At 35.4% G+C, this 25,649-nt stretch overlaps 1 pseudogene; it reads left to right on the top strand.

Annotated features, from left to right (window-relative positions):
- The first annotated feature begins 1,046 nt into the window (after positions 1-1,046).
- Positions 1,047-25,649, top strand: part of LOC148291281 (uncharacterized) — a 40,314-nt pseudogene continuing 15,711 nt past the window's right edge.

Here is a 25,649-nt window from a genome sequence, read left to right as displayed (position 1 = left end):
TTCTTCTTTTGTTCAATTAAAAGGGGGGGGGGGGGGGGGAGGGTCCAAATTCCCGAAAATCAACGTCTTTGGCGACGTTTATGTTCAACTTGGGAATGAGTTGGTGGAGTCCCTTCATATAAGTATTCTTTAATTTTAATTTCTATCTTACGCATTCAAGTTTCATGGTTATTATATGAATTTTTTAATTAATATTTTATGTTATGTTAAACAGGCGACGATGACGGAGAAGAGCCAGTTGGTTCTCCAAGAGTCCGCCTCCCAGCTTCCTCCCGATACTCCGCTCAATTCTGTGGATCCTCCCTAGGATGTGGGGTTTCAAATCCTGACGGAGACCTTGGATCAAACTCTCGGGAGGAGGCCAGGGACATATTGCAATTTTATTCTATTACAAAAAAAACGTAAAATTAAAACTAAATCAAATATATTTTATTACAAAAAAAAAATTAAAATTAAAATTAAATCAAATATATTTTATTACAAAAAAAACCGTAAAATTAAAATGAAATCAAATATATTTTATTACAAAAAAAAAACGTAAAATTAAAACTAAATCAAATATATTTTATTACAAAAAAAACGAAAAATTAAAACTAAATCAAATATTTTATTACACAAAAAAACGTAAAATTAAAATTAAATCAAATATATTTTATTACAAAAAAAAATGTAAAATTAAAATTAAATCAAACATATTTTACTTTTGCGCAACGAAACATCGCACTAATACAAAATTTAAAAAAAAGGTAAAATTAAAATTAAAATTGACAAATATATATTTTATTTTTGCTCTTTCATCGCGCTAAAGGAAAAACGACTAATACAGTTTCGTCGCGCAAATGTTTGAGAGACGAAAGTATTTCGTCTCGCGAAAGGAGAAGCGATTAAGGCCGTTTCGTCGCGCAAATGTTTGCGACACGAAGAGATGCGGCGAGTTCTAACCATCGCTCTACGTCTCGTGACGACTTCTCTCTCGTCGCGCAAAGTGATGAGCCATTTCTGATTCAAAAAGGGGCCTGAAGGAATTAAACGAGAACCATATAAAGATGATTGTTGCTGTGTTCCCTTCTAACCAGGTATATTCTCAAATATTTCCAGCATAATGGTATCATCAATTGCCTTTTTATGTGCATTTGAAATCCATTAGATCAATCAGAAAAGAAAAGGAGGGGGGAAATCCACAAGAATTGTAACAAATTTAAATTTGAAATCATGAAAAGACAAAAAAGAACGAAAGATATTAAATCTAGTTATATTTAGTTATTAAAAAAGGTAAAAACTCAGCTCAACTCATTTATGTACAATTGCTCAGATAATGGTGGTAAAATACGAGTTTTATATATAAAAAAAGAGCCAAAATTTACACCCTACTTTCACAAATATCAGTTTTTATAAAACTTTTAAAAATAGCAAAAAACTCACCTAAATAGACTCAAATGAATCAAAACTAAAATCCATATAAACCTATTCGATAATAATTTGAGAACCTTTCTACGCACGTTTACAACTATTGCAGCCCTAGTCGAACTACATGTGATAGTTTGCAAGTGGTCCTCAATTAACACTCCAATCCCTCATTTCTACTTTGAGAATTTGCTGGCTGGTGCTGCACTTCTATATTTCTCTCTGGCTGCACAAGTGGAAGAGAGACTTTCGCAAAAATCCTTTGGACACTTATACTTCTATTCTAATTAAACAGACATCAAGGTAAAGCTAAAAGTCGGGAATTCAAGAGGAGAAATTGACAATTCCTTTGTTTGGCAACTTAAGCGCGGAATTTATTAAATGACACGCAAAAAAAATCATGGAAATTGGGGCATCAAATTCCCGAGTTTAATTTCCACCAAAATAGGCGTCATTTCACAATTTCCGAAAACTTATCAACATGACCAAGAATGGTAAGAAACAAAACAAGTAGAACTTGTCCGTTAGGATTTAGATTATTTGATGAGTCGATAGAGAAGAATCAATTCCTAGTACGATAGTCTTTGGCCTTTTACTTTCATTTATTTTTATATTATTCCATTTACTTAAGTTTACAATATAAACAAGGAAGTACACCCCCCATTTGGATTCAAATAAAAATACTAGAAAATCAAATTCTCACCAAATCAAAATATGAAAAATCGGCTTTAGTGCAAAATACGATTTAGGCTAAAAATGATGGCTCATTAAGTCAATATATACTTCATTTCATACTAAATTCCCATAAAATCAAGTTTACTTATTTGATGTGTAAGGAATAAAAGCCGCCAAAAATTATCTTAAGTTTTCTTATTCCGAAAAACCATTTTTCATACTTAGCCAATATTTCATACTAAAATCCCATAAAATTATCTAAAATTCACATAAATTAAAATTTAGAAAAATGCAACAAAATTTCATATAAACTCCTTGTAACATTCTCTTCACTGTAAAGCTCCAAAAGAGGACATGAAAGAAGTGCCTTATAAGTTGACATAGTCTGATGTAGCTCCAACATTATTGATATGGCTTGAATTCAGTTGTGGCAAGGTGTTTGATGAAACCTCTATAAGAGAGTCATACAAAAAGCTTTGAACTACTTGATCCTAGAGGGAAGCTAACTGTGCTTCTAAGTTGACCACCTGTAAGTCAAAGCAAAAGCTTATATGTTCAATCTGAATACCCAATTAGGTTTATATATATACAATTTGAATATAACTTGATATTAACCTGTTGTTTGAGAGAAAAAATTTGCGAAACGCATCCATATATAGGATCTTCAAGCTTGGCATGAGCTTCATAAGCTATGGTCATCGCAACTCTGCAATGATCTCTGAAGGGAAGATGAGATAAAAGCTTGGATATCCTGGATGCGCCAAAAACCATGTGCACGGGGTGCGAAATGGGCAGCTGAATCTTCATTGCTTAAATGTGGTGCAAAAATGCAGCCACTCACACATTTTCGTCTCAAATATGCAAGCTCCACACGGGATATCAGAACCAGACATTGCTGCTAGAAGAAAGAGGAAGATAGAAGTGTGGCATAGTTTTGCGTTAATAATGATTAATAATGGCATTGAGTTCCCTCCTCTCTCTCCTCTCTGTTACATTAAAAAAGAAGTGGAATCCTGAAGTGAAAATTATGGAGATTGTTGGATTAGAGGGGATTTATCTTAGATATGTCACCCGGGATTTGCGGGGGCCACTTGGGGTTTCTGCGAGTATTAATTAAAAAATGGACACGTATCGCTCAATGGAAAAGACAAAATGTATAAATAAAATTAATAGCAAAGAGAGGATCTGATGTGCCTTTACTCGATGAGATGTGTTTGTAGTATATAATCATAAAGTTGTCTGTAGCATGATGGATAAGGTGTGGAAGTGGGATGAAAGTGGTAGGGGTTCAAAACCACTTGTGCGTTGAATTCTCCATTTCCTTTTATTTTTTAGCAAGAGAGAAGGAAATATAATACAATTAACCCAATACAATAAGTTATATATATATATATATAATATAATATAATTAAATTTGGGCCTACAGGCCGGGCTTTGATGGGAAAGCCGGGTTGGGCCTTTGTGGGCTCAAATGGGTCGGGCCTATGGTCCGAGCTAGGCTTTATGTAACATCCCGACATAAAATAATTATTAAATTAAAAATTTAATTATGGAACTACATTTTTATCCTTAAGGGTAAGGGTAAATTGGTCACTCTCAATTTGGAAAGGATTTTGTGGATTTGAGTTGCGTTGTTGGGTAGAGCTCGCTCTCATGAGTTTGTAGGCACGTAGTAGGCCCAAATCAGAGTTTTAACGAAGAAGTTGTGGCCAACGGAAGTGCAATGGCATAATTGTACATGTAAATTTTTTGAGGTTGGATTTTAAATTCCGATCTGCTTTCTCTCTCTCCCCTGACTTTCTCTCTCCTTTCTCTCTACTCCCGCACGACGCCGCCGTTTCAGACAACGGTGCATCGTTGTCCGACCACCAAATATGATGCCACGACTTGCAAAACACTCCTCTCCACCTCCTCTACATGACCCACTGATTTTCTAGACCCGATTTCGAGCCGTGAAGCGACTGGAACGAGGAGAAAAGTCACTATTTTTGCAGTCGTTTCCAGTGATTCTAGCAACGGAATCCGTAAGTAAGGTGTGCTTTTTCATTCTCTTTGTGTGTTTTTGATGTTTTGGTAGTTGGTTTCGGTCGATTTGGGGTTTTGGAAGTTCGATCTTAAACCTAGAAAATTACGGTCTTTGAAGTGATTTTCTGGCCATTACCCGGCCAAATTGGAGGTCAGCCCAGTTGTATAAGTTGCTTCCCTAGTTGCCCTGATCACGTAAGTGTAGGTATTGTTGGGTATTTGAGAAATTTCCGCCATCGAAAATTTATCAAGCCACCCACGTGCTGCCCGCGAGTGTGGTAGCGCACACTACTACAAAAAGGGCAAAAGACGACCAGTAAACAACGACGGTAGACCAAAAAACCGTCGTTGTTTTTTAAAAGACGACAGTAATAGAAACCCATCGTAGAAACATACTTTAAACACCTAAAAATCGGTTACACGTATAGATATTTTTAAACCACGACGCACCAAATTAAAAAAGCGTCGTCTTATTACAAAGGTATTTTCAGAGTTAAAATCTGAACCTAAAAACAACGACGGCATCTATGAAATCACCGCCGTAGAAAGTAAAGACAATGAAATAAAAATAAGATGCCGTGTTAACTAATTAATAAACACGACCCAATTTTCTTAGTCAACGACGCATAAATTCAAAGAAATCTACGATGGTTAATTACAAAAAAATTCACCGATTTAAATTAAGTTACCATGACTGTAAATATAAATTTATCGACTTTTTAATTATACTATACTACGACGGTATCCATAACTCTACTGTCCTTATAATTTACTAACGACGACGGTTTGTTAAATTAACGACGTACAGATTTTTTACCATTATTCGTCTATCATTACCAGAATGAACTCTGTTCTTCATCATAATCGAACCATTATTCATTTTTTACCATTGTTCCTCATCATAATCGAACCAGAATGAACAAAGGCAATGTTTTAGAAGGAGTTTGAGGGCAAGAAGCTTGTCTCAGCCACCAAGGAAGGTCTCAAGCTTGATGAGAGTGAAGACGAGGCAAAGAAGAAGGAAGAGTTGAAGGAGAAGTTTGAGGGACTCTGCAAGGTTGTGAAGGATGTTTTGGGTGACAGAGTGGAGAAGGTTGTGGTGTCTGACCGTGTGGTAGACTCTCCCTGCTGTTTGGTGATAGGCGATCAGTATGGCTGGACTGCCAACATGGAAAGAATCACGAAGGCTCAGGCCTTAAGGGATAACAGAGCGGCTGGGTACATGTCGAGCAAGAAGACCATGGAGATCAACCCAGAGAACCCCATCATGGAGGAGCTGAGAAAGAGGGCTGATGCAGACAAGAATGACAAGTCAGTGAAGGACCTTGTTCTCCTTCTGTTCGAGACAAGAATGACAAGTCAGTGAAGGACCTCTGGGTGCAGAAAGATAATTTTTTAGATGATGTGTGCGTGTTTGTGTGTTTCAGATGCACAAACGAGGTGAGACAGAGAGGTGATGTGCCTACAGAGAGGTGAGACAGAGCCAAGGGCAAGAAAAAGTTGAAACCCTAATTGAAAAATGAAGACGAAATAAGAACAGAAAAACCCTTATTTATAAACAAATCTTATATACCACATCGGTTATTTTAAATTATCGACGTTTATATGAAAATATAAACGTCGTTTAAACCTAAAATAAGGTCGTATAAATAAATTAACGACGACGCTATATAAAAACGACGTTGTCATTTTTTGGAAAAATAATTTATTGTGTAATTAAAAATTTTACACGTCGGTATGAGTAATTAAAACGACGTGGTATGTATTTTTCACGTCGTTATTATTGAGTATAAGGTCGTTGGGTAAATTGGAAATGACGTGATTCATCTTTTTGAAGAAAAATGCGTCGTGTAATTCGACATAAAAACGGCGGTTAATTAAAACCTTGCGTCGTGTAAAGTAATATTATAGGGCGATGTTAACCTATAGCGCCGTATAATGTTTCATACTAGGGCGCTTTCTATTAATAGCGTCGTTTTATGAAACGGTTTGTTATTATTTTAAACTTTTCGCCTACCTGACCCCTACTTGCACTGTTTCCAATTCCGAGAAAAACTTTCAAGCTTATCTCATTATTCATTCTCAAAGCGCTGTTTCAAACTTTCAAGCTTATCTCCGAGAGAAAACTTTTCCTCTTCCTCTCCTCTTCGTCTTCGTCTCTGAACTGAAACACCAAACTCCAGGAGAAAGCTTTCATTGCAAGCAAAGGGTAAGCATTTCTGGAAGGATTTTTGTTCCTGTTTTGCATGCGCATATCATTTTCATGTTTTTAAATATTTTTACATTTTTTCTTTCCAAGTTTGATAAAATTTGCAGACAAAGAAGGAAAGTTTCCAAGTTTGAACACTACTCTGATTCTTTTACTTCAACTAAATAAGACGACGGTGGCTTGTTATTTACGTGGTTAGATTTATAGACCACGACGGTTCGTCAGTCACCCTAGCGTCGTGTGAAAGTGTTCTTCGTTGTTTTTTAAAATGATATTCTTTTTTTGTATTTGATTTTTAAGGATATATTCATCGCAGGTTTGATTTCTCTGAACAATGGTTTTTGTTTTGAAAATCTTTTTAATTATTTTTCTGTTGAAAATATTTTACGTTTTTCCTAATTTGTTTTTGTGGTATAGACGGCGGTATATTAATATTTACGTCGTTTTATTTTCAATACCACGGCGAATGTTTATTATTAACGTCGTTGTAATATTTAATACTCTGTTTTTTGTGATTATATCATAAGACGTCGGTTATTTATTATTTACGTCGTTGTAATAGTTTATCACGTCTATGGTTAATTACCGTCGTGAAAAATTATTATTACGTCGAATGTTTTGTTCTTACGTCGTTTGAAATATTATAATACGTCGTAGTTTATAAATAATCATCGTGTTTTTTCTTTATTTCACTGATATATTTTCACTTGCAGGTTTGATTTGTCTGTAACCATGGTTTCTCAATCCCAAAGTAAGGAGTCTAGCTTGAAAAAAAATGAAGTTAAGGAGCTTAGAGTTGTAAATCCTCAAGCCAAGTCATCGAAGAAGATGAAGTTTGTTTCATCTTCTGAGACAGAACCAGGCAGCACGGCAACATTTTCTGAGGAGCCAAAGTCAGGTCGGGGTATAAGCACAATGCCCCGTGTTGTGAAGAGAAAATTTCAGAAAATCAAGCCTGTTGTTGAGTACAATGACATGGGTTAACCATTTGGCCTTGCACATAGTGAAATGTAGTCCTACATTGGTGTGTTGGCACGCTCCAGAGCCCCACTTGTGGACAAGAAATGGGCTCAAATATCCAAGGATATAAAAGAGCAGATTTGGGAAGCCGTTGACATGGCTTTTGTGGTTGGTCAAGGGGGCAAGAAAATGGTGCTATCTTCTGCGGTCAAGAAATGGAAGGATTTCAAGTCTACACTAACGAGGGTTCATATCCTTCCATTCATCAAGGAGAAGGAGAAATTAAGGCAACCCCTTGAAACATACAAATTCATAGAGAAAGCTTAATGGGATGCCTTTGTAGCTTCATGGTTATCTGAAAAATTTGAGGCTGTGCATGAAGAACAATCACAGAGGAGGGAGAAACTTGAGTACAATGATCGATTGTCTCGAAAAGGATATGTTGGTTTTAAGGAGCAATTGAAGGAAATCATGCTTGGGGTAGATATTGATCGATCTACCTTATGGAAAAAAGCTAGAGAAGACAAACATGGTAACATCCCGGATCCAAAGGCTGCAGAGAAAGCAAAATTAATTGTAAGCCTACTCACTCTGTTTAAAAAATTTTATTACGTCTGCTGTTATATTTTTGCGTCGTATGAAAAATATTACTACGTCGAAATATTTTAAAACATGTTGTTAAAGGTCTGAATCTGGAATCACTACTCTGGTTTTTGTAATTATATCATAAGACGTCGGTGGTTTATTATTGACGTCGTGTTAATAAATTAATAACGTCGGTATTTAGGTAGCGTCGTCTGAAATATTATATTACGTCGATTGTTATGTTATTAAGTCGTGTGAAATATTATATTACGTCGATTTTTTATAAATAACCGTCGTTTGTTTCCTTATTCTGACTTTTTATTATGTCTTTTTGTCAGGATGATTTGCAAAAGCAAGTCTCTGAAGGCACTCTTTCTCTATCAGGAACCAATGATGTGTTGACATTGGCTTTGGGTCCCGAGCATCCAGGAAGAATTAGAGGGGTAGGGGCTGGGATTTCCCCTAAGCAATACTTCAATTTACCTAGACAACAGAAGGTAAGGTTTGCCGATCAATTGAAGGAAAGTGTAAGACTTGTCCTTCAAGAAGAGACTTTGAAAATGGAGGCCAGATCAAGGGAAGAGAGTTTAAAGATGGAGGCTAGGACCAAGCAATTGGTAGAAGCTGAGAGGGAAAATTTGCTGAGTCAGCTTTCCAAACTCATCCCCAATTTTGATCCAAGCGTGCTGAAACTGAATACAATGTCCCAAATCCAAGGGCAAAGTCCCAAAAATCCAATGTCGGACAAAGCAAGCTGCTTTGGGGCACTTGATGTTAGAGCCCTACAATTTGATGAGGATACTGCCAAGAATGGGGAAGAGCAGGAAGAAATGGTAAATTCAGTGTTGGAGAAACAGCAGGAGCCCTACAAGCTTTCTTATATATATCTCTTTATTTATTAAAATAGCAATCCAGTGTTGGAGAAAAGCAAATTGAAAAGGTAAATTCATTAATTATGAATTTTGCATTTTAATTAGACGCCGGTTTTATTTAAACGACGTAATAAAGTATTCATTACGACGGTATTTTTTTCCCTGTCGTGTAACTTAACTTCATACGACGGTTTGTTATTTAAACCGTCGTATTTATTTATTTACCACGTCACTTTATGTTGCTTTATTTCTTCAAACAGGATACTGAAGTACCAGATTATTCAAAGCTGGAGTTGCCATCTTCTTTACAATCCCTTTGTAGTTATGTGGAATCGACACTAAAGCCTCAGAAGAAGGCTATGACCTTTACAATTGAGAAGGAGGTGTATGGCATAGATCGTAATACCTTCGTCTTGCATGAAGATATTACCCAATTTGCTGGCATGGAGGAAATTGGGGCTACTGTAGTTGCAGTATATATGAGGTTTGTCCTTATCAAATATTCATTTGACACTCTCCTTTATGTTGAAAAAAAAAAACACTCATGGTTTCAATTCATATATTTAGGTGCCTATTTGATCATTTGAAAGCTGCAAATATGGTAAATATGGTTGGCTTTCTAGACCCTGCTCTAGTTAGTGCCGACGCTAGTTCATTAACTGAAAGATCACGTATCGTAGCCAGTCGTCTTCAAAAAACAGATGGTGAACAGATTTTCCTGATGCCTTACAATCCAGGGTTAGTCTCCAAACAAAAAACAGGATTTTGTTTGTATGATGCTCTGCATATAAAACTATTTAACCTTTATATTTATTTTGTGCAGCCGTCATTGGGTCTTGATCATTGTGAGAGCAAAGAAGGAGACCGTCTATTTTCTGGATCCACTGCCTGGAAATCGAGTTGTGGATGAGGACAGGAAAAACATAGTGAACAGTGCTTTAAAAATGTATAATTCACACATAGGCAGAGTAGGCCGTAAAGCACCTCTTTGGAAAACTATGCCCGGCACTCCAAAGCAACCAAGCAATGTAGAATGCGGGTATTATGTCAAGCGCTTTATGAGAGACATCATCTTGGATCCTTCCCTGGAATTTGAGAAGATGGTAAGAAGAAAATTTTCAGATTTATTTTTATATGGGTTTTTATATTATCAACGACGGTAAATTAAAAATACCGTCGTTGAATATATATACTACGTCGGTAAATGAAAAATAGCGTCATCTGTGAGATTAATCTTTGTTTATGGACTGCAGTTTGCCAAGGGAAAGGATCAAGCGCCATACCCCCAAGCTGCCATTGAAGAAGTTAGGAAAGAATGGGCAGAGTTTGTTTGTGTTCATATGGAGTAGAGGAATTTTAGCATACTTAAACATTTTTATAAAATGTACAAATTTTGTTAGAATTAGACAAGTTTTTGTACAAAATTGGTTAGAATTAGACAAGTTTTTGTGCAAATTTTATGTATAATGTACATTCTTTTTTTCCCTATGAATTTCAAATAGGTTTTCATTATTTTAAAATAACGGAAATTGTGTGACCGACGTGTAATCACACTTGCAACGACATAATTATATAGAATACCGTCGTCTTTATATCTATCAAAATTCAAAATATTCATAATAAAATTTAAAATATTCATGTTGTGAAAAACCCAAGATCATGCTGAACCAAATTTGTTGAGGTTTTTATGTTGTGAAAAACCGTAGTTTCTTCAAAAAGACGATGTACAAACATAACAACGTCACAGTTTTTTAAAAAGCGACGTAAAAGGTTTTTAAAACGACGCTCTTGGTTCTATAGACGACGTTGTTTTCTTGATATTAGATGGCGAGAAGTTAAGAGTTTAGGTCGTGGAAAATGGTTTGTACGTCGTTTGTTTTAAAATGGTTTCTGTGTAAAAATGGCCATGGTTTTAACTTTAAACGACGTTTGTTTTAAAATTAAGTCGTTTATTATAATTTAAAACGTCGTTAATTTATTAACGCCGACGTGGTTTGTGGGTTTTATTAATAATATTTTATTCTATTTAATTCGAAATATTCATAATAAATTTAAAATAAATCCAAAAAATGCAACGTCGACTCCTATGAAGTCATTGCGATATTTTCTTCCCTCTTAAGATTTAAAAAATTAAGTTTGAGTTATACAAATTTAAAATTACCACCAAAAAGAAAAATGTTTTCATGAGTCACAACATCACTTATACTTTAATGGTTTAGGGTTTAGGGTTTAGGGGGATAAAGGTTTATTTTTGGGGTTTAAGGTTTATGGTTAATATATATTAGGCCGTAAAACCATAAACCCTTTTCTATAATTATTTAAAAATATATAAATAATTTAGGGTTTATATTTTATGGTTTAGGGTTTAGGGTTTAGGGTATAGATGTAATAAGCATCAAATTTAACGACGGTTTTTTTCGTTTTCCGTCGATGATTTACGAAGAGCGCATTTCTAAACCGTGGTTTCTTTAAAATGACATTGTACACACATAACAACGTCATATTTTTTTAAAAAGCACCGTAAATTATTTTTCAAACGATGCTATTGGTTATATAGACGACGTTGTTTTCTTGACATTAGACGGCGAGAGGTTAAGAGTTTAGGTCGTGGAAAATGGTTTGTACGTCATTTTCTGTGTAAAAATGGCCATGGTTTGAACTTTAAACGACGTTTGTTTTAAAATTAAGTCGTTTATTATGATTTACAACGTCGTTAATTTATTAACGCCGACGTCGTTTGTGGCTTTTATTAATAATATTTTATTATATTTAATTCGAAATATTCATAATAAATTTAAAATAACTCCAAAAAATGCAACGTCAACTCCTATGAAGTCATTGAGATATTTTCTTCCCCCTTAAGCTTTAAAAAATTAAGTTTGAGTTATACAAATTTAAAATTACCACAAAAAAGAGAAATGTTTTCATGAGTCACAACATCACTTATACTTTAATGGTTTAGGGTTTAGGGTTTAGGGTTTAGGGTTTATATAAATTTAGAAAAGGGATTAGGGTTTAGGGTTTTATGGATGAGATATTTTAGGCCATAAAACCCTAATCCCTTTTGAAAAATTATTTTTAAAAAAAAAATATATAATTTAGGTTTTATTTATTAGGGTTTAGGGTTTAGGGTTTAGGGTATATTTATCTATTTAATTTTCTAATACGTCTGTTTTTTTTTTACGACGTATGGAGATACCACGACCCAATTATTTTAATAGGCGTCATATTTCTTTAGATATGTTAACGACGGTAGTTTGGTTTTGCGTCGTAAGGATATTTACAACGACGTCATTTTTTAAATAAGCGTCATGTTTAGGTTGAACTTTTAACGACGATTGTTTTTTTGTTTTCGTTGATGTTTTTTAAAAAGCGCACTTTCTAAAAATTTCACCTCGACCTAAAATTTTCAGATTTCGCTCTAACTCTTATACTTGTAACCCTGAACCAAGTTGGTCATAGTTTGTGACCTAAAACATTTCGCTCCGCTCTCTCACTTCAACTCTAATTCAAAGTTGGGCTCTCCGTCGAATCAAAGTTGGCTAAGTTTACAACTCCGTCGAATCCAAGTTGGCCATAATCTGTGAGCTCTGCCTACCTGTAAGTACAAACCCTAGTCTCATGCTTGTAAATTCATTGAATGATATTCAGTTCTGTGGTAAAGGGTTTTGTGATTTTTTAATGTTGTCGACGGTATGGGTTAATGGATTTAATGTTTAATGTTTTCATGAATCGGGAATGGATTTAATGTTGTCGGATCTTTTAATCACTATATGTTATTATGAATCGGGAATGGATTTAATGTTTTCATGCTTAGTATATGTTGGTTTCGTGCTTAGTATACGTGTTCTTAATACCCTACATAAAAATTAATGTATATGTTGTGTTCTGAATATATTTTGGGTTCTTGAAAATAAACTGGGATTTCGATATCTTTTTTATGCATACGACGATGGTTTTTTAACAAACCGTCGTATGTAAATATATACCACGACGCATTTTTTAACTACCGTCGTGGTTAAAGTTCGCTGGCCTCTGTTTCTTGCTAGCATTAGACGACGTTTTTTTAAAACCCGTCGTCTATATATGTGTAATACGTCTGTTGTTGTTTAAAAACCGTCGTCTGTATACTTTATTATTTGCTATTAAAACCTTATATAATCTGCTATAGTGATAGTCATTGCTTGTCTTTTCACCTTATTATAGATAATAGGATATAGTGTCCAAGATGGATAAGTCATGGAAGCACTCGGATAGAAGATCGAAGGCATATGAGTTAGGGGTGGAAGCATTTTTGCAATTTTCTGTAGAAAATCTTCTAACTATAACGCATATCCGTTGTCCATGTGTTAAATGTGCCAATTTGAAATTGTTTGGGGTTGGAATTATAAGGGATCACTTATACTTTAATGGAGTTGACCAAAGCTATAAGAATTGGACATTTCATGGAGAACCTTGGGAACCAACTACTAATGCTAGTAGAAATGTTGAAGAAAATGACAACCATAGTAGGTACAGTTTTGTGTCTGAAGAAATAGAGATGGATGATAATGATTTTGGTGATTTTGGATCCGATCCTTATGAGTTTGCTAATGTGATTGGGGATGGAGATCAACCATTGTACCCTGGTTGTAGAAAGTACACCAAGTTATCGGCATTAGTGAAGTTGTATAATTTGAAGGCAAAACATGGGATGAGTGATGTATGTTTTACAGAATTATTGATACTTCAGGGCGAGTTGCTTCCAGAAGAAAATACAATACTGGCCTCTATGTATGAGGCAAAAAATACTTTGTGTGCATTGGGGCTGAGTTATGAGAAAATCCACGCATGCCCCAATGATTGCATCTTGTATAGGAAGGAGTATGAAGATTCAACTAATTGTCCTACTTGTGGTATCTCAAGGTGGAAGGAAACCAAAGATGGATTCTTGAAAGAGGGTGTGGCAGCGAAGGTGTTGTGGTATTTTCCTCCAATTCCAAGGTTTAAAAGGATGTTTCAATCACATGAGACAACTAAGAATTTGACTTGGCATGCTGCTAGAAAATCAATTGACGGTCAGATGTCTCATCCGGCGGATTCCCCGTCTTGGAAACTTGTTGATGATAAATGGCCCGAGTTTGGTAATGAGCCGAGAAACTTGAGATTGGCTCTTTCATCTGATGGATTCAATCCCCACAGTTCTCTAAGTAGCAGATATAGTTGCTGGCCAGTTATTTTAGTTACATATAATCTCCCACCATGGCTGTGCATGAAACGAAAGTTCATGATGTTGACTTTATTGATTTCCGGTCCTAAACAACCCGGAAATGATATAGACGTCTACTTGGAGCCTTTGATTGATGATTTAAAATCTTTGTGGGATGGGATTAAAGGAGTGTATGATGCACACATAGGAGAATACTTTACACTCAGAGCTGCATTACTGTGGACCATTAATGATTTTCCCGCCTATGGAAACTTATCTGGTTGTGTTGTTAAAGGATATAAAGCTTGTCCAATATGCGGCGATGATACACCTAGTCAAAGGTTGAAAAATGGCCACAAAATTTGTTACATTGGGCATAGAAAATGGTTACCAATCAATCATTCATATAGGAGGCAACGTGCAGCTTTTAATGGGAAACCTGAATATGGCACGCCTATGGAGCCATTAACGGGAGAAGAAGTGCTGCATATGGTTGAAGATATTAATTACATATGGGGCTCGAAAAAAGGGGGAGGTGGAGGTGAAAATGATGGTGACAGAGTTTGTTGGAAGAAGAAGTCAAAATTCTTTGATCTTGAGTATTGGAAATACCTTCCAGTGAGGCATGTCCTAGATGTTATGCACATTGAGAAGAATGTTTGTGATAGTATCATTGGTACATTGCTGGAGATCCCTGGAAAAAATAAAGATGGGATTGCTGCTCGGTTAGATTTATTGAACATGGGGTCAAAACTGATTTGCAACCCGAGTATGGAGAAAGAAGTACTTGTTTGCCTCCAGGGCCTTGGAATTTGTCAAGAGCAGAGAAGAGAGCGGTTTGCAATTCTTTCTATGGTATGAAGGTCCTTGAAGGTTATTCTTCAAATATAAAAAATCTTGTATCTTTACAAGATTCAAGACTTCTTGGCCTTAAATCACATGATTGTCATACCTTAATGCAACAATTGCTCCCTGTGGCAATTTGTTCTGTTTTGGAGAAGCTTGCAAGATATGCAATAACTCGTTTGTACTTCTTCTTCAATGTTATATGTGCAAAGACGGTTGATGTTTCCAAGCTAGATAAGTTGGAAGAAGATGTAGTAGTTACTTTGTGTTTGCTTGAAAAATACTTTCCATCTTCATTCTTCGATATCATGGTTCATCTAGTAGTACATCTTGTCAGGGAAGTTCGTCTATGTGGGCCAGTATATTTTAGATGAATGTATCCGTTCGAAAGATATATGAAAGTTCTAAAGGGGTATGTTCATAACCGTACTCGTCCCGAAGGTTGCATTGCGGAGCGTTATATAGCTGAAGAAGCTGTAGAATTTTGCACTGAACATTTATCTGATATTAGTACAATTGGAGTGCCATCAAGTCAGAAGATAGGAGTTTCAAAGCCATTATGAGGTTGCACAATGAGCTTAGTGTTGCGTAGATACAGCTGCACCAAAATGGATTCAGTTGCATCCTCAACTTGTGATACTCGCAAGTGCACGAACCGTTGGTAGTTTAGCGTATGTAAGTGCGAGGTCGATTCCACAGGGATTGGTGATTGAATGATCCAATTTAGTTTCCCTACACAAAATAGAAACAAAAACAAAGAACATAAAACAAGGAAGAAAGAAATAAGTAACTCAAGCAAATAAGTTCCCAAGTTCAATTTAGATTAATGGATTGATTCTAGCTAAAGTATGATTAAGCCATGGTGTGTGGTCATAACCTTGTGTTCCTAATTCCCTAATTTGATCATTTGTTGTCCAACCTAAAATTAAGCATTAGGAACCCATTAAGCATAGAAAAACAATTTAAACAACCAAGTATGTATCTAATCCCTGTTGTCGAATGTCCATACATACTCTTCCTATTCATAGTTCAATTCGAATTAAAGAATGGTGTATACTCTTAATTCAAACCAAGATAGCTAACATGCAAGCCTAAATGGTGATCAATCATTCAAACTAGCATATTAACTTATAAGCATAATGAATAAGAACAAAAACCATAATTGAAACTTGGAAACTAATTCAACTTGAAAACTTAAGAAAAGAATTTACATAACAAGAAAAATAAATTACAACTAAGAAAACATTAAAGAAAGCTAGAATTGAGAACTAGAAAGCAAAACTAAGAGAATTTGAGGGAGAGAAGGGAAGGGAGCTCTAGAGAAGTGTTTGAGAGCTCCCCCCCTTGGGGTGTGTTTACAAGCTTAGGAAACCTCACTATTTATAGGCCTAAGGAAGTTGAAAATCTGAATTATACAATTGAATTATCTAAACACACTAACTTCACCTAACACACTACACTTAATTCACCAACTTAACCTAACACACAATTGCATTTGAAAACAATTCCTCTTGTCTTTAGGCTTAGTGTTGCACCCCCACTTCATCATCTTTTGGCTGCTGCAAAATTCCACTCAAAATAGGTATTGAATATGCTTCACCAAACTTTCCCACAATCAACAACACTTCATCATACATATGTCATGCATGACAATGCATTGCAGCCAACTTGTGAGCTCGTTTTGGGCTTGTGGCTTCATTCTGAAAAATCTGGAAAAATATGGATCTTGAAGCTCTTTGAATTATCTTTCCAAGCATATGCAGCCCAACTCAAGGAAAAATCGGGAAGGCCTTCAAATGTGATTTTTGGCCCAGTAACGCAGATGCTGCCGAATTTGACCTTAAGTTGCCAAAACATGTATAACTTTCTCTAGAAGACTCGGAATCATAAACCGTAAAATTATACAGAAACTAGACTTCCGTATCTTTCCAATGATGTATGGCTCATCATCTGGTTCTTCTTGAGCAAGTACAGTCCAATCCGTGAAGTTGACTGATCTGCAGACACCGTTTTGAGCTAACTTGTCTCCAAAATGCAATTAGTGATTCTCAAGCTTATCACACTGAAATAAACACAAAACTTATTAAAAGCACAAGTTTAACTCAAAAACATAACCAAATCATAAATTAGAAGGGTACAAAATGATATGTAAATATGCACCGATCACTTAGTTGATCGGGACCTGTTGAACCAAGCACATCTATATGTCTTGGAGAATACGGAGGAAGTTCTACCTTATATCGAGTATGAGTTTTATTCTTTAAGTTTCCATTTTAAATTATTCCTTATGTTTATCTTATATGTTTGGGACCGTAATGCTTGAATTTTTCGTGTCATGTAGGGAACATATGATCCACATCAAGGTCGCTTATCCAAAATTTAGAAAGAGAACAAAGTGGCTGCAAGATAAGCACAATAGCACTTTCATTCAATGGCTACACTTCAAGGTATATGTTATTCAATAACATATTGGACTTTTAATTTTCTTCTTTCTATGTTAGATTGAATTAAGATATGATTAATTTGCAGGTTCAAAGTGAACTTGATGAGGGAGACAATCATGGGGTATCAGAAAATTTAAGGGGGCTAGTAGCTGGTCCAAACATGGCAGTGCCATTATATAGGAGCTGTCTTATTAAAGGTGTTAAATTTAACATCAAGGCACAAGATGATGTGCGGACAGTTCAAAATAGTGGAGTTTATTTACTTGCACATACCATGCAAGTTGCTAGTGCCAAGGATAAAAACCCAATTCTCTCAAATATGGGTTTTTATGGTGTCATTCAAGAAATTTGGGACCTTGACTACCAAAAGTTTACAATCCCAATCTTTAGGTGTGATTGGATAGATAGTACTTCCGGCCTTGTAGTCGACGAACTTGGATTTACCCTTGTAGATTTGAGTAAAATTGGACATAGGAATGACCAATTTGTTTTGGCTTCTCAAGTCAAATAAGTATTTTTTGTTGACGACCCGATGCATCCTGGTTGGTCGGTAGTGTTATCAATGCCTAATAGAGAATATAATGATGTTATTGGTGATGATGTCTTAGGTGATGTGAGAATCGAGTGTGAGCCATTTACTAGAGGGATGCCAAATGTTGACACATTTGATGAACTAGTGGGTGAGTTTGGGAGTCAAAATATTCGAGATGGGTGTGAAGATATATGGATTGAATGATGCTCTTGTAATTTATGAAATTACTTATGCCCTAAACAGCACTACTGTATGACATTAATTTTGTAATAAATTGTAATGTGTTTTCTTCACTTTCATTATGCAGGTTTTGGCCACAAAACAATCAGTACATTAAATACTGGTTCAGTATTATAAAACGACGATCCTCATAAAACTGTGAAAAACAGACGTCTGTTTTCATAAAATTGTTAATAAAAAACGACGTTTCGGAGCATTCAACGACGGCATTGAATTTACCGACGTCTAAAAGCGAAGTAAAATGGGAGAAAGACGACGGTATTGTGAAACAGTTATTAATGATATCACGTCGGATAAGCATAAAGAGCCGACATGTAATTACAAATAACACGACTCCAGTACCATAATATCGACGTCTAAAAGGACAGATATCGAACCTGGACGTTACAAAAGACGACGTCTTAGATCATGAACTCGTCCGTAACAAATCAAAAATCGTCGTCTTAAAATTTTACCACGTCGCTTGTTATATCAAAAACAAAGTAAAAAATAAATAATTCACGACGTAATTTGATATCCAGAGGTAAATTTGTCGACGTAAAAAGATATTTGGACGTCGTTCTTTTACAAAAACAACGTTATATGGAATATCCACGTCTCTTTTTTTATTCTTATATGTCGTTAAATATATTTTCCACGTCGATTGGCTGAAAACCTTCGCCGTCTCAGATAGATTAGACGACTATTAATTTGGTAAAGACGACGTATAAATAGAGAAACACGGCTGTCTTTTGCATGATCACGATGTTGTATATAAAATACTACGACGTTTATAGAAATAAATATGTCGTAAGTCATGAGCCTAACATATTTTCCACGTCGTTTATTTTATATACAATGAAGTGGAAAACCCATTTCATGACGGTTATGAAAATATATGCGACGTAGTATATCTTAATAACGTCGTATTTTATTTATTTAAAGACGTCGTATATTTATTTACACGACTGTGTTTGTATAAAATAGGTTGTCTATTCTTATCTTTGACAATTTTTTGGCTCATTTTTCAGTATACAGACGTCGGTTTTTTTTTGTTAATGACGTTGTTTGTTATAACAGCGACGGTAATTTACCCTAACCGCTATTTCCACATCAATATTAATGGGAAAAACGAAGTGGAAAAACTATTTCACGACGGTTATATAAATATATTGGACGTCGTATGTTTTAATAACATCGTATTTTATTTATTTAAAGGCGTATTGTATTTATTTACACGATGGAGTTTGTATAAAATAGGTCGTCTATTCTTCTCCACGACAATTTTTTGGTTCATTTTTCAGTATACAGACGTCGGTTGTTTTTTGTTAGAGTGTTGCTAAACGAACCCTAAAATTAACTGAGTGCACCCTATGATCTAAGTGCACCCTAATATTTAAATCAACATATAAAATTAACTAAGCACACCCTATTTAACTACCAAAAATACTCTTGATACACCCTAATATCACACAACACCAAACCCATTCATTAATTTAAATATTATGTTATTGATGACCCCAATGAATTCCGGTGAACACTCGGCAGTGGTTGATGAACAGACAGTCGATAGTTTTTCGGAATTTTATGCTGTGAACTTATGAATAAACTATAAAGGAACTATATATATATAGCTAATAGCTAATAGGAAAGTGAAAAATACAAGTTGCCCAATAGCTTAAAATGATCTCTGAGTAGTAGGGGCGAATACCATTGTGCGACTTTCTCCTTCTAATTGTAAGATTTGAAATTTTTGAGAGCTTATCTGGTTGCATGATTTTCTTTTACTACTCTGTGCGAATTGCTTACATTTGTTGATGAACTATGCATGTGCTGGCCATATAACGATAGAAGAATCAAGATGCCTGTTGTATTGTGTTTTTGCTTTTTTTTTTTTTTTTCATTATGAAATTGCCTGAAATAACTTTCATTTGAGATAGATTTCTGAATTAGGGTTGAATACGGTGAGTAGGGTAGGGTGTAGTTATTAACATTACATTTAATTCACAATTCAATATATCCTTTTTGGTCATTTTATAATAGGATAAATTAGTAATTCAATAAATAATTTGATAGTAGGGTGTACTCAGTTATTTTTAGGGTTCATTTAGCAACACTCTTTTAGTTAATGACGTTGTTTGTTATAACAACGACGGTGATTTCGCGTCGTGGTTTTACTTTGCAAAAGATGTCGGTCGATTTTACAACGGTTTGAAAACCCAATACACGACGGTGAATTCCCGTCGTCTTTTGCCCTTTTTGTAGTAGTGGCATGGGCTATGGTGTGGTGGCCCATTGTGTTATGATTTGATCCTTATGTCATTCCGAGCATGACGGTATGCTTGGATTCGAATTTGGTTATCGTATAACAGTCGAACGGATTTACACCTATGAGGCGATATCCAGGTTCGATATGTTCGGACCGTTGGATCGGCTCCAATTCCAAGTATGTTGTTTCCCATACCTCTAGGATTGTGTAGGAATTCGTGGATCGGGAATTGGAGTGCCGGATACTTCGATTCAAGGAGTTTAGTGTTAGGTAACCGATAACCATTGGATTATGCTATCGAGAGTAATCCGACCGCTCGATGGAGACCAATCCCTTGGGACTTGTTTGTTTTGAGTTGGACCTTTGGGAACTCTCGGTTTGGAAATCAGATGTCATGGGCTCCGTGGGCTCAGGTTGACCAAAAAGGGGAAGTTGACCATGAACCTATCGAGACCGTCTTAACAGGAACTACACATTTAAATCCCGGGAATTAGGGTTTTCTTTCTAATTTAAAGTTCATGTTCAAAATATAATTTTTAACACATCTCGATATTTCTTCTATAGGTGCTCAGGCTCTGACTAGCCAGCAGGCGGGACCCCCACCGGGTCATATTAACTTGGATCCCCTTCAGAATCATATATTTAAACAGTAGCGCTACGGTCACCAACTTATATGCCAACTTTTGATTACCAACTGATGTGGCATATGACATGGATTGCCATGTCATGTGCCACATCATCAATTTGAATTTAGTTAATTTAGTATTTTTTTTATAAATATTTTCATTTAAATCATTAAGCAGTTTAACAATCCCTCCCCCGCCACAACAATATTACCTCAACACCATCACCACCGCACTATCATCCTTCAAACATCTATGGAGCCGATATGGCTTTTCTCTTTTGCTGGGTTACCCACGGTTAGAAATTCCAAGTTGATTTGGGGAAATACTATGACCCTTCGTTTGGATGAGGGAAAATAACTCGGAATTTAACTAAAAGTCGGGAATTTAAGAAGAGAAATTGACAATTCCCTTGTTTGGCAACTTAAGCGCGGAATTTATTAAATGACGCGCGGAAAAAATCGTGGAAATTGAGGCATCAAATTCCCGAGTTTAATTTCCACCAAAATAGGCGTCATTTCACAATTTCCATCACGCGGGAATTCATATTTTCCAGTGTGCCAAAACTTAAAACCGCCAAACTTTTCATTAAAAAAAAAAAAGTACACGTCTCTTTGGATCAAATTTGAAGGTTAGTCTTCAAGCCTTTCTCTCCTTCAATTTATGTTTTTCTATTTCAGGGTTACCATGGGTGTTTCTGACTAAATTTATGAATATGTGTTGAATGGGTTTTGTGATCTTTGCAGCACTATGGCTGGATTTTGGGAAGTTTTAACAAAATATTCTATGCTCATGGATATTGGTGTGTCATTTGTGTTTATGCTACAACTCTGTAGTTGTTTGCTAGCTTTATCGCTTTGTGTTATCACCTTGTTCAAGTTTTACCCTTCGTTTCCTTAATCTGAAGAAAAAGCCTATGTTGCTGAAAAGCTTTTTGTATACTCTGTAAGGAAACGAAAAGCTTTGTTGATTGTTATAATGCTGCTGAAAATCGATTTTGGTCTTCTCCCATTCTTATTTGACTTTAATTATTTGTTTGGTAGTCTCACACTACTACAAAAATTGAAATAGACGATGGGGAAACGCCGTCGTCTTTTTCTTTTTCAAACCGTCGTTAAATCGACAGTCATCTTTTTGAAAGTCAAACTACAACGGTAATTCACCGTCGTCTATTATATGTAAAAACGAGGGTTTTTAAAAGAACCGTTGTCTATTACATGTAAAGACGACACTTTTTCTGAAAAAACGGTCGTTATTGAATGTAAAGACGACACTTTTTTTTATAGAACCGTCGTCTATTAAATATAAAGACGACACTTTTTCTGAAAAAACCGTCGTCTATTTAATGTAAAGACGACACTTTTTCTGAAAAAACCGTCGTCTATTTAAATGTAAAGACGACACTTTTTCTGAAAAAACCGTCGTCTATTTAAATGTAAAGATGACACTTTTTCTGAAAAAACCGTCGTTTATTATATCCAAAGACGTCTATTAAATCTAAAAAAGACGGTTTTGTTCCAAAAAATCGCCGTTTATTATCTGTAAAAATGATGTACTAATTTCATTTTAGATATCCTAAAAAATTATTTCTTTCATAAAACTTGAAGATTCAATTGTAATTACATTGTTTACCAATCTTGATTCCTACTATATCCATACAAAATACCATATTTATAACATTATAACCTATAATTACAAAATACCATATCCAAAGCATTAACCTATGGTTGTTGTATCTTCCACAATTTGTACTTGTTCTCCACATTCAGCTGTCATCTTGGAGTAGTGTTCTAAGTCATCTTGGTCAAATGGATCTTATATTCTTCTAAGTTGTCATCTTGGCCTTTGAGCTGCACTTGATATAAGCTGCAGCACCTATTTGCCATGTCATCTTACCTGAGCAATCAAAAACCACAATAAGATTACATTATCTTGCTGTCATTTTAACTAACAAAAAATATGCATAAGCTTATGCAGGAAAAGTTCATTTGTAACACAATACAGAAGAACATTTCGACTAACTTAGAGTTTCTTTTGTGACGTGGATGGTGAGCTCACCAAGAAGGCGCGATGGAGATCTGTCATCGAACCTCAAGCGACATCGAAGACCAAATCTGATGTTCTAGGATTTTCCCATCTCGCAAGGTCTCTAGATCTGTTTTCAAGGTCATCTTAACTAACAAAAAATATGCATCATCTATACAAGCATAAGCTTATGTAGGAAAAGTTCATTTGTAACACAATACAGAAGAACATTTTGACTAACTTAGAGTTGCTTCTGTGACGTGGATGGCGAGAGCTCACCAAGAAGGCGTGATGGAGATCTGTCATCGAACCTCAGGCGACATCGAAGACCAGATCTGATGTTCTAGAATTTTCCCATCTCGCAAGGTCTCTAGATATGTTTTCAAGGACATCGTCGTCGTTGACTGTGAATATGGCGTCGATGGCGGCTAGTGATGACTGATGTGAAGAACGATGGCGTTGATGGCGTCGCTGCATCGATGGCGTTGACGGCGTTGCTGCTTCGATGGCGTCGATGGTTGGTAGGTACGTATGAGGAGTAGAAAGGTGAGAGATGGAGTGTTTTAGATAGCTCAGGAGGGTTTCAAGAAGAGAGGAGCTCAGGAGGTTTCAAGGAGGGAGAGATAAAGTTTTCAGAGACGGGGGAAAATCTGAAAATTTGTCGAGCGCGAATTCACTTAAGTGGCCTTTTTTTAGCGTGTTTTAAAAGACGACGCTTGTTAATGAGAGATAAGGTTTTCAAAGACGGGGGAAAATTTGAAAATTTGTCGAGCGCGAATTCACTTAAGCGGCCTTTTTTTAGCGTGTTTTAAAAGACGACGCTTTTTATAAAAAAAAATCGTCATCTTTACATATAATAGACGACCCTTTTTTTAAAAAAACCGTCATCTTTACATATAATAGACGACCCTTTTCATAAAAAACCGTCGTCTTTACATAATCCGTCATTCGTTTGTTTTAAAATTAAGTCGTTTATTATGATTTACAACGTCTTTAATTTCTTAATGCCGACGTGGTTTGTGGGTTTTATTAATAATATTTTATTCTATTTAATTCGAAATATTCATAATAAATTTAAAATAAATCCAAAAAACGCAACGTCAACTCCTATGAAGTCATCACTACTACAAAAAAGGCAAAAGACGACGGGAATTCACCGTCGTGAATTTGGTTTTCAAACCGTCGTAAAATCGATCGATGTCTTTTGCAAAGTAAAACCACGACGCGAAATCACCGTCGTTGTTATAACAAACAACGTCATTAACAACCAAACAACCGACGTCTGTATACTGAAAAATGAACCAAAAAATTGTCCTGGAGAAGAATAGACGACCTATTTTATACAACCTCCGTCGTGTAAAAGAATACAATACGTCTTTAAATAAATAAAATATGACGTTATTAAATCATACGACGTCCAATGTATTTATATAACCGTCATGCAATAGTAATGCCACTTCGTTTTTTACATTAATATTGACGTGGAAATAGCGGTTAGGGTAAATCACCGTCGTTGTTATAACAAATAACGTCATTTACAAAAAAAAACCGACGTCTGTACACTGAAAAATGAACCAAAAAATTGTCATGGAGAAGAATAGACGACTTATTTTATACAACATTCGTCGTGTAAAAGAAAACACTACGTCTTTAAATAAATAAAATATGACGTTATTAAATCATACGACGTCGAATATATTTATATAACCGTCGTGAAATAGTATTGTTACTTCACTTTTTATTGACGTGGAAATAGCGGTTAGGGTAAATCACCGTCGTTGTTATAACAAATAACGTCATTTACAAAAAAAAACCGACGTCTGTACACTGAAAAATGAACCAAAAAATTGTCATGGAGAAGAATAGACGACTTATTTTATACAACATTCGTCGTGTAAAAGAAAACACTACGTCTTTAAATAAATAAAATATGACGTTATTAAATCATACGACGTCGAATATATTTATATAACCGTCGTGAAATAGTATTGTTACTTCACTTTTTCCATTAATATTGACGTGGAAATAGCGGTTAAGGTAAATCACCGTCGTTGTTATAATAAACAACGTCATTTACAAAAACAACCGACGTCTGTATACTGAAAAATGAACCAAAAAATTTTCATTTAGAAGAATAGACGACCTATTTTATACAAACGCAGTCGTTTGTATGTATATACTACGTCTTTAAATAAATAAAATACGACGTTATTAATATTTACTACGTCTTATATATTTACATAACCGACGTGGAAAATATGTTAGGCTCATGACTTACGACATATTTATTTCTATAAACGACGTAGTATGTGATATACAACGTCGTGATCATGTAAAAGACAGCCGTGTTTCTCTATTTATACGTCGTCTTTAGTAAAATAATAGTCGTTTAATCCATCCAAGACGTCGGTATTATTGTACTGAAGTCATGTTATTTGTAATTACATGTCGGCTCTTTATCCTTCTCCGACGTGATATCGTTAATAACTGTTTCACAATAACGTCGTCTTTTTTCACTTTTAGTTCGCTTTTAGACGTCGGTTAATTCAATGCCGTCGTTGAATGCTCCAAAACGTCATTTTTGATTGACAATTTTATGGCAACAGACGTCTGTTTTTCACAGTTTTATAAGGACCGTCGTTTTATAATACTGGACCAGTATTTTATGTACTGATTGTTTTGTGTCCAAAACCTGCATAATGAAAGTGAAGAAAACACATTACAATTTATTGCAAAATTAATGTCATACAGTAGTGCTGTTTAGGGCATAAAT

Source organism: Prunus avium, chromosome 8 (assembly GCF_965620075.1).
Source record: "Prunus avium chromosome 8, drPruAviu1.hap1.1, whole genome shotgun sequence".
Lineage (NCBI taxonomy): Eukaryota > Viridiplantae > Streptophyta > Magnoliopsida > Rosales > Rosaceae > Prunus > Prunus avium.
The sequence above is the reverse complement of the archived record's forward strand: the minus strand, read 5'-3'. Positions and strand labels throughout refer to the sequence as shown.